The sequence below is a fragment of the Mus musculus genome, chromosome 6 (genome assembly GCF_000001635.26).
Source record: "Mus musculus strain C57BL/6J chromosome 6, GRCm38.p6 C57BL/6J".
In the NCBI taxonomy this organism is placed as follows: domain Eukaryota; kingdom Metazoa; phylum Chordata; class Mammalia; order Rodentia; family Muridae; genus Mus; species Mus musculus.
Window position 1 is genome coordinate 53,844,539 of NC_000072.6, and position 15,377 is coordinate 53,859,915.

The following is a 15,377-nucleotide window of genomic DNA, read 5'->3' on the forward strand; positions in this document are numbered from 1 at the left end:
GTGAGTTTGCAGTCATTGAGTTTTTGCAGTCATAACTGCAAAAGTAGCTTCCTTGCCTTTCACAGTCAGCAGGAGCATGGATCACGGACTCCTACACGGGTCTCTGACATCATCATAAGCCACGGACCTCAGCATGATCTCCAGTGGCAGTACAGACCACAAGTATCAACATGGCTGTTTGCTGTAGTGCTGGCCACAGACACCAACATAACCCTCAGTGTAGGCAGCCGGGCACCTAAAAGATGGCGCCGGCCTCCAGTACACCGCTGTAAACAACGCCACTGCGCAGGCGCTAGCCAAATCTGGCGCCAACCCCTCCCAAGCGGGTGCATACAAATCAAAGTGCCGACAGACTGACCAATCCCAGGAGGACACATAGCTCTCACCAGTGCTGGGGTGTATATAAGCAGTCCTCCCTGGACCGTAGCATCAAGCCGGTCCAGGAATAAAGCTGTTGAGAAGAATCCGACCGTGTTGCGTTTTTCCTTGCCAGACGAGGTGGGCGCATGCCAAGAACATCAACATGGTCTCCGGGGCAACATGGACCATGGACACCAGCGTGGCCTTCAAAGGTATCACATGGCATCAACATGGCTCCAGGGGGACAGCATAGACCAGGAACATCTGCATGGGCTCCAGTGGTTACAAGAGCTGTGGACATCAACATGCCATGCCCCCAGCAGGACCGTGGACCCAGACATGGTCCTGGTGGCAGCCTGGCCCATGGACATTAACATGGCGGTAACATGGGTCACAGACATCAACAAAGTCCCTGGCTGCTCTAGGACCACAGGCATCCATATATGAACTTCCCGGCTGCCATAGGGCAGTACTGTTGCTACCCTTCACCCCCCACCCCCACCCCTGACTATCTGCCTCTGAGCCGGGCAAGCAGCATTTGCATCAGCAGCTGCATATTGGGGGCTAGCCTGCCCTGGTTCATCACTGAAGTTTCCAGGGGAGCTCCAGGCCAGCCTCCTCTTGGCTCCAACAGGCAGAAACATGAGCATGTAGGTTGCAAGCGGCACCACTGCCCTGCGAGCTCTCTGACTCCCAGCAGGACAAGCAGCACAGGCCATTCTGCAATCTATCTCTTTTTTTTTCCATTTTCATACGTCCACTTTTAAAAAGCATCTTCCCACTAAGGCTGGCCTGTTTTTGTTTGTTCTGGAGCTACCACTTTCCCACCACCAGTCAGCCATGGAGCCCTCCAGGGTCTCTCATCTTTGTTTTTGTTCATAAAGACACTCCTTAAAAAACAATCAAGACTTGAGAAAAGGAGAGTGGGTGCAAGGTGAATCTCCAGAAGATCTGGAAGGAATGTTTATGCATGTATAAAAGTATATTTCACGTATAATTCTACATCTTGGTCCCTGCTTTATTCTCACAAGAAAATATAGTCTGAACTCTTTAATTATTTAATATAATCTTATTTCTTAAAGATTATCCCAGATTATCATCTTCAGCATCTTTTCAGTGCTACACAGTATTCCAATCGTGGATTTCATCATAATGATACATCTGAATTTAAGTTTATTCTAGATTTTTTTGTCATTAGTTATGTTATAATAAATAGGATATAAATAATTGTGTCTCTTTAAAATAGAATATTAGAAGTAAAACTGATAGGTCAAAGAATAGGTACATCTATAATTTGGATGTATAATTTGATGTTTTTTTTTTAATCTTAAGCAATGTACAAGTTACATTTCAGAGTGGGTGTTACCCACTGGTGTCTGTCTAACAGAAGTAACTCCTTTCTCTCCCAAGCAGTTGATTGCTCCTCTGGATAATTCCTATTAACACACAAGCATACTGTCTTTTTTATCAGTAAAAAACAAAAACAAAAAAACAATCCTTTGCATATCTTGAAACAAACAAACAAACAAACAAAATAATCCCTTACGAACAATTGCTGTCTTGACTATTGCCATATTTGTTTACTGTTTACCGTAAAGTTTCTAGAAAACCGCAATGTCTAACTTGCTCTCTTCTGTCTTTCTTTCTCTACTGTTTACTGTCTGCTCTTGCTGTGGTCATTAGCCCTACACATCCCCAGAGCTGCTCTTAGCAGTTTACAATGACCCTTGCTCTATACTGTGATGAGAATTTAGCCTTCATTGTATCCTGCTTGCCAGCAGCTCTGTCCATTCTTCTGGAATCCCTGCCTTCACTTGGTCTAGATGATATCATGCCCTATTCTGGCCTTACAGCTTCCCTGTGTCACCTGACTTTCTTGTTGACTTCCATCTCTACAGTGGAAGACAACACATCTTCACATTGCCTTTCACCTCTATAACGCCTTGAAGTTCCCAGAACTCAGTATTCAAGCCAGAATCCTGCCGGTGCCCTGACAAATCTTATTCCATGGCTTTAAGCGCTCTCTCCACCCTATGATTCCTAAGTAGTCCCGGCCTTCATTGCTTTTAAAACAGTCTTGTGTGTCAAATTTGCTTGACATCTCGGCTCAAAGACCATGGAGAGTTGAGTAAATCATTTCCGATTTGGTCTTCTCCTTACACCTTCTATTCCTGCATTCTCCTGAGTTCAGGTAACAGTCTCTATGCCCCAACTCTACCAAACACTGTAGTCATTCTTAGCTGCATTCTTCTGTTCCCACTGTATGTCCCACCATTAGGAATATTGTGTGATCTCCCATTAGAATATATCCAGAACCTGACCACCTGGACCTCTAACAGCCATGCTGTATGCCATTATCTCACATGTATTGTTTTAATAACCTATATCTCCACTTAGATGTCCAGAGAACTACAGGGCCTGCACTTACCAAATTGCACCAGGCCTCTGATCAAACCCTGCTTTATAAGCCACATGCAAACCCCCAGCCAGATGCATGTACAATGCTCATACCACACACAACCACACACACACACATCCTTGTGGCCTTCTGCTGCATTTCTGTGCCCCATAGGCAGATAGTTCTTCAGAACAGAGCAGAACCCACAGACTTACGTGTATACTGTGTCTACATAGCTATTATTTACTAAAAGAGAAGAAATTATATAAATATTTTTCAAAAAATGATTTATGAAGTCTGAACTTCCAGGTTCTTTACAGAACTTTCACGCTGATATACATATAGATAAATATATGGATATACATGATGTAGATCATATAGGTAAAGATAGAGCTAGATATAGATATGGATATAAATATATAAAGAGAGAGAGAGAAACTTACAGTTCTGTGTTATTGAGGGACAGTACAAAGCACAATAATTCCTTAGCTTTTGAAGGAAATGTCATATTCCCCAGGCCACTAGACCTTTTTAATGTCACCAACCAAAGCCTTTGATTTTTTTTTTTCTTCACTTATTTCAATGGCTTACAGGCTGTGGTCTAGTTAGTTCAACAGTGGCCATCTACCAATGAATGTCTAAGAATCCAATAGCTGTTCAGTCCATGAGGCAGCATATCTGAGCTGGTCTTCGGTATACCCAGAATCCTGAAGAAGTAGGCTTGAACATCGGTGAAGAAATGGACTTGCTATTGAGAGGGAGAGCAAGCAGGCAAAGGGAGAGAGAGCAAGCTTTCTTCTTCCACGTCCTTTACATAAGCTGCCAGCGGAAGGTGTGGTTCTAATTAAAGGTGGATCTTCCCACCTCAAAGACACAGATTAGAAGTGGGTCTTCCCACTTCAAATGATTTAATTAAGAAGAAAAAAAAAATCCTTCCCAGATGTGCCCAACTGTTCAGATTTTAGTTAATTCCAGATGTAGCCGAGTTAACAACTGAGAATAGCTATCACACTATCCTACAAAGGCCAACAGCTCCAGTACTGTCACTGAGTTTCTTCTCTGTTGCCTGTCAGTCAGACTTCTCTGAGCAGTATACTCTAAAGGAGAATATGTTATCTTCAACATCAAAAGAGATACAAAGCTCTGTGTTATTGAGGGACAGTACAAAGCACAGTAACTTCTTGGCTTTTGAAGGAAATGTTATATTCCCAGGCCACTAGACCTTTTTAATGTCACCAACCAAAGCCTTTGATTTTTCTTCATCGTTATCTCCTGCCCCCCCCCCCCCCGGTGTGAGTGTGTCCCACTAGGGATCTAAGGCATTTATTCTTACTGCTTAGTATGTCCCTAAGACACGTGTCAGCATGGTGCCTTGTAAAGTCCCACAGAGCAGAAGCAACGCAGCCTGTATTGTCAACCCTCCTGCTGATTAAAAGCAAACTTCCTAGTAAGGTGGCCTTTTCCAATAGAGTACTAAGGGGAAGAGGAACCCAGAAGACCAACAGCTCTGCCCAAAGTGCCAAGAGTGCCTTGATGTCACTCAGTGAGGGCTGCTGCACATACATGCCCATGACCTGACTGGCTGCTAACTCTGTGAGTTTCAGAAGGGCTGGGAAAGTCACCTTTTAAACAAATTCCCAGGTGCCTCTTTTGCTAATACTTTGGGTCACAGTTTGAGAGTCAATGGCTTTAGAATTTCTGTCTAGGAACTGACTCTGATCTGGGACTTGGATCAGAATCTACTACTCTGTACTGAACAACTCAGGTATGTGTTACCTAGACCTGGAGATTTCTCCAATTCCATAAATTAATAGTTTTGTGATTGTTTGAATGTGAATGGCCCCATACGTTCATGTATTTGCGTGCTTAGTCCCTAGTTGAACTGTTTGAACGGATTAGGAGGTGTGGCCTTGTTGGAGGAGGAGTGTCACAGGGAGCAGGCTTTGAAGTTTCAGAAATCCAAGCCAGGCCCAGTGTCTCCTTCTTTGCCTGCTCCCAGTGGATCAGGACATAGCTCTTAGCTGTCTCTCCAGTGCCATGCCTGCCTGCACACCACCATGCTCCCTGCCAAGATGATAATAGACTAATCCTCTGAAACTAGTAGCAAGCCTCCAACTAAATGCTTTCTTTTATGAGAGACACCTGGGTCATGGTGTCTCTTCACAAAAACAGAACTTTAAGACAAATTGCTAGTATACTGCCTGTCTATATTGCCTCTAGAGTCACAAACAAATTACCTGTAATAAAGATGGCTTTGTACTATGATAATTTGCTTGTTCTTCCAACTTCTCTGCCCAGGAAAATAACTGTGCCCACTGTGCTTTCAGAAGTTAAGTTTGCCACTTGGCTCTGTCTTCTAAAAGCACAGAATCGACCATATAAAGAGGCCTATGTAATGCAGGTGTCTTCTCTTGATGGGGTTCTCATAAGAATTCCCAAACCAGACAACTGGTTTGAGACATCTAGGAAGCATGTAGAAACCTGATCCCAACAACTAATTCTGTTCTTCCTACATCCTGGAGGGATCAGAAACTGTAGAGTCCCTCAGCTCCACCCACACAATGAAATGGAAATCTCTCTTGGAATAGATTTGAGAACACACTGGGAAATACAAATAAGATTGTTTTTTGACTGAGCAATATATACAATATAATATTTATATAATATAGAAATATATTGTTCTATATAATTTTTATTTATATAATATACATTTATATTTATATATTATAATACAGACAGGAGTCTACTAGGAATTTGTCTTTAATATAATAATATAATATATTAAAAATAAATGTTATTAAATATTATATAACTATATGTTAAATGCTGTTATATGTTATATGATGTTACATGTTACACATTATATGCTACATGTTATATGTTTGTGTGTATATATATATACACACAAGAATAATATATAGATACATACATATCATATATATCACACATATATGATATATATGGTGTATATATATATACACACACATATATATATATGCATATATATATATATATATATTTCTCAGCTGGTCTTCAGTATACTCAGAATCCTGAGGAAGAAGGCTCAAATACCAGTGAAGCAATGGATGTACTATTGAGAGGGAGGACAAGCAGCCAAAGTGAGGGAGAGCGAGTTTTTCTTTCATGATCTTTACATATATACATATGTGGGTGTGCATACACACATGCATACATATATATCCATCTCTTCCTGCTTCTTGAGTAGCAGTGCGACCAGCTACTTCATGCTGTCATGGTAGCTAGTCAGTACAAACCTTTCAGTCCTTAAGTTGCTCTTATTGGTTATCTGGCCACACAACAAAATAAGCAACAAATACAGCCACTTTACCCAGCATTCTCACATAAGCAGTGCCCACCTTGCCACACGTTTGACATAGATAGCAAAAATCCATCACCTAGTAGGAATAATATATACCAGATTGAGTTTGAGTGAGTCCTTAGACACAAGAAAGTGTATGACCAGATGAGTTAGACTCACCTAACACCTGATTTGTTGATATTGTTTTCTTTTTCTTTCTTTTTATTGGGGGATGGGGTGGGTTTTTTGTTTTGTTTGTTTTGTTTTTTGAGACAGGGTTTCTCTGTATAGCCCTGGCTGTCCTAGAACTCACTCTGTAGACCAGGCTGGCCTTGAACTCAGAAATCCACCTACCTCTACTTCCCAAGTGCTGGGATTAAAGGAGTGTGCCACCATGCCCGGTCGATATTGTTTTCTTCTTCTGTTCATATCTAAAGATTAACAAAGAAGAAGACATTTGTCTTTTTTTTTTTTTTTTTCAGAGTTGAGGAGCAAACCCAGCGCCTTGCGCTTGATAGGTAAGCACTCTACCACTGAGCTAAATCCCCAACCCCTTTATTTTGTTCTTTCTTTCTTTCTTTCTTTCTTTCTTTCTTTCTTGACCTGGTACACAAACTGATCCTCATAATTTGGATGCACTTGGCAATATACCTCAAATCAGGAATGAATGAGGTGCAGAAGTTCTTTCAGGGATGCACCCTGAGCATGTGGTGTGGCTGGAGCTGTGACCAGAGAGAGCAACACACATAGTACATGAACCGTTAGTTGGTTTGCATAACTTGGTGATGGCAAGGATGTCCTATGGGAGATTTGCAGATAAGACTTCTCCATGTGGCACAGGCTGTATCCATATGAATGTTCACCATGGCTGGTGCGGCTAACAAACCTGCTGACAGGTATCTACCAACCCTGGACAGAACAGTTGACTAACAGGTAACAAAATCATTTCATGGAACTCATTACGCTATGGAATATATGATTTTTTTCCATTCTGCAATGTATATAGTTCCTAAATATGTTAGACATTCATTGGCCACATTGTTTCCAACAGTCACACCATCTGTGAACTTAACAGCGCGCATTTTCTGACATGAGGTCCTGTGCAGGAGTAAAGCCTGGTCCCATGCTCTGAGAATGACTACCTGCTATGAATCCCATTGACCCAAGCAGTTGTTACAGAATATTAGACTAGATCATTGAAGTTTCAAAAACAGCACCAGAAGTCTCATGGATTTCTTTTAGAAAGTGGGGTTGCTTTTACTCATCAACAAACAAGTCATTCCAAGTGAGGATACTCAGACGTAGGGCAAAGGAATGAGTACAGGGGTGGCTCGGTTATTTGCCTTCCCTGCACTGAGTCAACACTCAAGGAGAGATTTACTGTTTTGGCTGGGGTGTCTGAACAGAATCTCTGAGAAGTAACTAGGTAGGTTGTACGTTGTGGCCTAGAGGCCTGCATTTGCAGCCCAGTAAACAATGACCAGTAAATATCCAGACATCTCCAGCTACACCACACACTCAATGTGTGTCCCTGGGAGGACTTCTGTGCCTCATTCATAATTTGAGGTGTAGTGTATAAGCAGCCCACATATAGTAGATGCTTCCAAATTATAAGGATTAATTGTAAACCAGGTCCAAATCTCTTCTTCCTTTGCTTATCCCAAGAGGCTTTAGATGTGAACTGACAGAGAAAAATGACAACAAAACAAGGTGCTCGGTGAGTCAAACTTGACACTTACTTGTAACTTAATTTTTTTCCAAACCTTATTTTTAATGATGGTTCTAAAAAACCTTTAACCTCCCTTGCAGCATCCTACCCACCAGAGGTAGTGGAAAAGAAAGGATACGAGGGAAGCCGGGCTGTTTAGGAAGGTTCTTTGAAGCAGCTCCTGGCTGTGTTCAGTTCACAGTTTAGCAGGCAGCAGCTCAATCCACTTGCAAACACTTCACGGATACACCAGCAGTCCAGTTCAGTAGAGTCAGGCTAGCAACAGCAGTGACATGACCTAGCAGAGACAGCCAGGCTTCAGCCCCACTCAAGTTAGCAGGAGGAACCTGGAGGGACACAGAGAAGTTCTCAGCTGTGCTACTCTCAGAGAATCAGAGACTCAAGACCTACAAGTGTTACACAGCTAGCTATGGCAGCAAGCCAAGCTCTGTCTCTGTTACTCTGTGGAGTCCTATTTAGATCCTCCAAACATCTACGTGTCCTCCACGTGCCTTGCTACAGCACAGGTCTTGCCTCAGCACATGCCAGTCAGCCCCAGTCCTTGGAGTCCTGACAAATGCAGCTCAACTACACAATGTAAGGCAGACCAATACATGCGTGTTGTTAGCAAAGACTCCTCTATCCCATGGCCTTTTACATTTTTGCTTCAGCAGAACATCCTCCTGTGTTTGCTTCAGTGGAGTGTTCCCTCACAAGTCTGCCTTAGTCTTTCATCTGTGTCCTTTTCAGGAAAACACTCCTTTATGTGTTTGCCCCAGCAAAGCACCATCCAACACAACTGATTCTCCAAAGAACCCTTAAGTTTCCACTTCACTTACTTAGGCCTTAGGGACCCATTCAAACACAATCTGGGATATATTATCTCCTAGGTACTTCTGAAATTTGTGTGTCCAGTAGAAGTCACAAGAATAGGAGACCAAGATGGAAGACCTTTAAACTCAGCCATCTCAGAGACATAGGCTAAAATCACCCTAATAAAGAAAGGAGACACAAGCAACTAAGGTTCAGGCTGAAGCGAAGAGGTCATGAAGCAAGGAGAGCTCATTACCAAGTGCTATTCACAGATGAGCATCATCTGTCTGCTGAGTTCTTGCCAGTTATCAGAACAAGAACTGGAGCAGCTCACGTGCTTTCTTTCTCCTTTGCCTATGTTCCATTTACCTTCTATTGCTCTGATAAAAACCACGCAAAAGAACCAGGGAGGAAAGGGCTTTATAGCTTACAGTTGTGGTCCATCACACAGGGAAGCCAGGGCAGAAAATCAAGGCAGGAAACTGATGAAGCAAGTGATTGTAAAAGAGTACTGCTTACCGGCTTGCTCCTTGTGGCTTGCTCAGTCTGCTTTCTTATTCAACCTAGGACCATTTGCACAGGGGTGTCACCTTCCACAGTGTGCTGGGCCCTCTCACATTAATCATTAATCAAAGAAAGTGTTCCACAGACTTGCCAACAGGCCAGTCTGACTGACGGAGGCGTTTCCCATCTGGGAAGTTTCTTTTTCCAGATAATTCTACTCTAACTTGTGTCAAATTGACAAAAAACAAAACAAAGCAAAACAAAATAAGTACAACAACACAAACAACCCAACAGGGCAGCCTCTGCCTGCCCAGAATACATATGTGGTTAATGGTTCTACTCAACCTTTAGCTAGGAGAATGTCCAAGCTGCCATGATATCTAGAAGAGAAGAATGGACATAGCTCTTAGGGGCATAGAGTGGCTGGTGCTACCTCCTCCAGAGGTATGATTTATGATTTCCTCTTTTGGATAGAGAGTGAACCTCGTTCCATCTATGTGAAAGGTTCAGATAATGTTAAGTTTGAAATATGATGTGTGGACACAATGGAATATATGTAGCTAAATAGCCTAAGATAGAGGTGCTGTGTTGTTTCTTAACTCCACATCGTGGCTTCCAGACCTCCTCTGTTCCCTTTCCATCTAGCCAAGTTCATGTTAGATGACCACAAGTGGAAGCAATGAGGCAGACTCCAGTGTCAGAGAAGAGGCTGGCTGCTTTCTTCCCTTGACAATGGGAGCAGAAGACATGTAACAGGGCTGGATTGTGTGTGCTCCAAGCTGTGACAGCCTAGGCATAGTTTTAGCAAGACAGCATTGAGAGTCTGCTCATGTCTGCCAAGGGACGGAGGTAGCTTCCCAGACTTCAGTAAGAGGTCCCTGTTTTATTTGCTTCTCAGCTCTTGCAGCAGTTTTCACACCAATGCTTTATATTATATTCTCTGCTGCTTAGAATCTATAAAGTAGTTTCTGCTTTCCTGTTTGGACACTGAATGACATTTGGATAGAGATCTCTCCATGTCACAGTACAAGCTTCCTCATTCTAGGGTTCTGCTTTTGTTTTTGTTTTAAAGAATAAATTTCATTTTCATGAGACTCCCCCTCCCCCAAGTGAGTAGTTAGTTGGTATCTATCTTTCAATCAGTAGGAGCAATAAGGACATTCCCTTTTTCGGAAAGAGTGGTCCAGTTTACTAGGCAATATTTGTTGTGTCTTCCCGATTGGAATCACACATGCTAACACTTTTATGCCGGAAACTGAATGGCTGAGTTAGGAAACAGAGTTAAACTCCACTGGAATCCAGAGTGTGTCCATCTGTAGCTCATTATTTATTTGAAAGTATTGTTTATGTATGCCCTGGCTTTATATTTTCAATGGATTAAGCACCTCAAGGCTTGCTTCTCCTCCATTCTATGAAATAATGTAAACACTGCTTTCCCCTCAGTGGGTACCAGCAAATGAATAGGTTATTCACCTGGTGGTGTATAAAGGGCCCCACCTCTGCCATGCCTTCACGTGACTACAGCTTGCGAAGGAGTTATTCACAGAGCTAGCAGTCAGTTCATGTCAGTTCAGCTGGTTTTATTATTGAGCTTGCTCAGCATCCCTTTCATGGCTGGAATGGCTACAATCTTTTAAATGATTTGTAGGCAGTGCTGCCTATTCAGTTACATGCATATTGGAGGACTGCCCAGACCATCCCATTATTCTCCATCCTTTGAGGCCACACCAGTCTCCTCTCCAATAAACAGCAATCTGCCTCCACTCGCTGGAGACAGAAGGCCTCGGCTATGAAGGTCAGCTCTGTGCTGACAGTGCGCGAAGCTCTGCTTGTTGGGTTATTTGTCTCCGCCACCTGGCTTTCTCAACTCTCAGGCATTCAGATGCTGCTCCCACCCTACTTCCTGTTTCCCCAATTGTTGTAGTGTTCCAAAGTGGGGAAGGCATTTCCAATTGCCAGGCCAACTTTCAGTGGCTTCTCCTAGCAGGATTTCTCTTCAGCAGGTCCACGATGTCATAGCAACCTGATATGTGGCAGGAATCCTCAAACATCCGCAAGCATTGCACCCAATAGGCCTACGGCACCAAATCCTAAGATGAGCCTCCAGTCTCCTCCAAACTCAACAAGGACATATATGTTCTATCATCCTGAACACGACCCCATGAGGCAGAAACGCTTGCCAAATCCATTGGGAAATTCTACTTAAAGGTTAAAGCCAAAGCTGCTTTGCAAAGGAAAGCTGTTCTATGGTCAAGTTCACTGTCGGCCACAATAACAAAATGACTTACTAGTACTAATCAGCTAATCCTGGTAAGACACACCAACAGTCAAAACCACTGCTGATTCCAAAAGTTTAAACATGGCTGAGTTGCATCTCTTCTTTGCGGAGCTGAATTCTAGAAGATTCGCGTGAGTTATATTTCTAAATACTCAGCTAAAACGTCAGGAGGCTTGGGAGGATCATTTGCTTTCATTTTTGGATTTCATCCCTGGTGACAGACACCTAGCATTTGCATCCATTTCTAATAATCTGTAAGGAACAGTGAAGGCAGAGTATTGAATACGTGCCTCAATCATCTAAGATAAGATGACCCTGCTTGGCTAATTTTCTAGGTGGCTACATCTACACATGAGCTTAGAACTGGATCGTCGGCATGTTTAACACTCTTTTTCATGACTGGGGGTTAAACTCAGGACTGAACATAGACCAGGCCAATCTAATCCCAAGCCTGTTTTTATTTATTTATTTATTTAGAGACAGGATCATGCAAAATTAACCAGGCTGGTCTTGAACTTGTGAAGTTCTTGTCACAACCTACCTGGTGGTAAGGATTATAGGCTTAGACCACATCACCAAGCCAATTGGAAATAGGTTTTAAATGGTCAAAACAGAAGGAATGAAAGTTCATCCTCCAGCCGTGGTGGCACACTGGAGATCACTTAGTGCTTTCATTTTTCTCACTAGGATTTCACACATAAGTTGTAACATGCAAGACCATCCCTCAGAGTCCCAGGTTTGACATGATCACTGTATTAGCTTTGCCCTTATGACACAGGCCCACTAGGTCAAGGGCAAAGAAAGTTCTAGATCCTGGGTCTCCATCGGTTTTTGTTCAGAAGACTCCATTCTATCTCTCACATCCTTATCCCATTTGGCTGCTAGGGTACCAGGGACTCATCTATGAGTACATTTGAGACAGACTCATCTCTCTGGGGGAAATTCATACAGCAATCTGGACTTACTTAGTTCATTATAAGTGAGACAGACTTTTTAAAAGTTGCTCAAGAAGGGCTGCCCCACTTCATCTGGCATGGGGCCTGTCATTCTTGGAGTTCTGATGCTGGCATCAGCTGTCCTTGCAAGGAGAACTCAGTGGCTGGAACTGTACACTCTGCTCTTTAACCACTGGCTCCGGTAGCTGGTGAAGAAGAATAAAGAAAAGAGGAATAGATTTTAAAACCGGGTGTTTTCTATGTACCCAAAGAGGAGGGGGGTTGAGGAAATAAATACCTTCTTAGCATATCTAATTTGAATTATGTTCTACCCAAATCCAGAATTGTCTCCTTCAGCCACTGAGAGAATGAGAGGAGACAAAATCATGCAACATTTCCAGCGAGACTGAACCCACAAGTGCTGAGAGCTCCTCGCGTCTGCTTTGACGCTACATTGACGCTCCATGGCATGGAAAAGGGGCTGGCTTCCTAATGTGGAGAGGAAGTTTATGCATTCTAAGTAAGCTGGATTTTAAACATTCTATTTTAAGGACCTCCCCGTCTTCTAAGAGTGGAACTTGCCCAGATTTTCCTTAATTCAAGGTGGATAAACACATGGTATACCACAAAATCCAAAAGATGGTTAAACACAGTTTCCCATTAGAGAATACCCCAGTTCATTCAATAACAAATACGGACAAATGAGTGCCAAGAACCAGGCCCTCTATTAGGAGTTATGGATCCAGGACTAAGCAGGAGCAAAGCTAGGTCCTCCTAGTCCTCACGTTGCTTTTCTGAATGGCTTCTGGATTGAATTAGAACATTACCAAATTGTCCTTCCCTAAATGGGCGTGGTCGCCAATATGTTGAAAGGGAAATAATAATAATAAAAAAAAATCTTATGCAAAGAATTCCTGCAACTCTCCCTCAGCACCAGTGCCTCGAGTGTTTTTTTAATTCTGTTGTACTGGCTGCAATGAATGAGTTTTAAATTCATGTTTTCCCCATGGAAGTTGTTGTCCTCTGGAAACCATTTTGCCAAAGAAAAGAAATGATCTTTTCTGGGGCGATTCAGACACAGAGCTGGGAGTGATTCTGGCAGAATGAGCGCAGGAGGGAAAGGATATTAGCAATTGGAAAATGGGTTCTTGCCAGAGGCTCTGTGTGATGACATTAGAATCGACATGATGGAATTAGACTGGGGGTTCTCTGCGGGTCTGCTTAGGCTCAGAGCATCCAATAACCCACTGAGGCGGCTGCAAGACAGCTATGGCCACCCTTTATTATCTCGGGAATGGAAATGTTATTTTGAATTCCATGGTTTGGGGAGATTGACCAGATTAGCTCTTGATTCTAAGCGATGGCAACTCTGCTGTCACACCTGTTCCAGTCCCTCTGTACAGTACCTTTCTTCACTTTTAAAAAGGTCCCTAGAACAGCCTCATTGCTCTAGGGAAAGAGGAAGGAAGGGATGAGGTAGGAAGAAGAGGGGAAAGGGAGAAAAGGAAGGAAGAAAGGATGGAGAGTGGAAGGAGGAAGAGAGAGAGAGAGAGAGAGAGAGGGAGGGAGGGAGGGAGGGAGAGAGGAGGGGGGAGGAAGGGGAGAAGGGAGAGAGGGAGGAAGGGAGGGAGGGAGGGAATAAGAAAGTCTCTCTGCTTTGCCAGGGAAGAGAAGCTGCTCTCTCCTTGGACGTCCTGCTCACCTAGGCACCTGGGGTCCATCTTTCATCTGGCTCTAATCATCTTGGCCAAGGTGACTATTTGTCAGTCATAGGGGATGGGGTTTTCTTTCAATCTCCCATTAATTTTGCCATGTTTTTGGTTTGTTTTCCTTAAAATAATGCAAGTCTTGAATAAATTTGTTTGTTGCTCATGGGCAAAAACTGTTGCACCAGAGCCAAAATACATCTTCAGACCATTAAAATGTTGGCTCACCTGTAGAATTTGCATTTTCTCATTTAACAGTGCCTCTCCTTTGTCCCCTAGAACACGCCTCCTGACTCCCCTCAGCACAGACCCCACAGTTTTCTGGAAGGCTGTCTCCAAAGCACACAGAAGAACAGGAGGCTTCCTCTGCACCCTGATTTGTGTTAAAGGCACGTTTTTATTTCCAAACTTGAGAGTTATTACCTACACACTGAAATTAAGTATATTTTATGGATTTGTCTTGTTCTGTTTTGTTTTGTTTTTATAGAGGGAACCGTAGGTGATACAAGTTGGGGGTGATCTGTTTTCTTTTGTTAAAAATGATATTGCTTGGCTCCTTTAAGAAGTCACAAGTTGCAGATATTGAAGCAAGCTGAGTCACTCCATGGCAGAATTAGGAACAGCTGGGGACAGACACTAGCTGTAAATACAAGGGCTTGAGGAAGAGAATGGCTCTCTAGGACAGAGTCCAAGGTTCAACCCAAACCCAGAAGGGGATTTTCACAGATTTGGTCTCTCAAATGATGACAAACCCTGTGCATTCTGAAGCAAGCATTTTCCTAAGGTAGTGGCCAGTCTTTGGTGCTGTCACTCAACCTCCAGTAATGGTTTGGTGGCCACAGGCATGCTCCTCCTCCTATTCAGTGGCTGAGTATCCTGTTGGCCTCAGAAGAACTCGGCCCAAATTGCTGAAGCCAAGATTTGTGTGAGGATGTAATTAAAATGAACAACTGTCTCTATGTGCACTCTCTCTGTCTCTCTGTCTCTCTGTGTATATGTGTGTTTGTGTTTGTGTGTGTGTGTGTGTCTATTCTGATGCTCTTTTTTTGTTGTTGTTGTTCTTTTCCTTCTTTTCCTTTTTGAGAGACAACATGAAGATGGATGGATAGGAAGGTGAAAAAATAGCTGACAGAAATTGGGTGGGACACAAGAATTTGGTCAAAACATGTATGAAAAACACTTTTAATATAATTTTAAAAACTATACATGTTAAAGTGAGAAAAATAGAGCACAATCTCTTCAATATGGAAAAAGAAAACTCTACAAATTAAAACAAGAAGAAGCAGATTGAATGTTTAAAAGTGGATCTATTTATGCTGTGGGCTTATAGGTGAATTTTCAAGTTCCACATACTTA

General features: G+C 42.8%; 1 long non-coding RNA gene across 4 annotated transcripts; it reads left to right on the forward strand.

Moving 5' to 3' along the window:
* The first annotated feature begins 360 nt into the window (after positions 1–360).
* Positions 361–14,409, forward strand: Gm16499. 4 transcript variants are annotated; one of them, XR_001785253.1, is made up of 6 exons: positions 361–572; positions 6,560–6,595; positions 11,103–11,511; positions 12,658–12,835; positions 13,980–14,067; positions 14,301–14,409. It is a non-coding gene; the product is annotated as a predicted gene 16499 (long non-coding RNA). The 4 variants fall into 4 exon arrangements; XR_001785255.1 differs by having other exon boundaries at positions 11,106–11,511; XR_001785254.1 differs by lacking the exon at positions 11,103–11,511.
* The last annotated feature ends 968 nt before the right edge of the window (positions 14,410–15,377 follow it).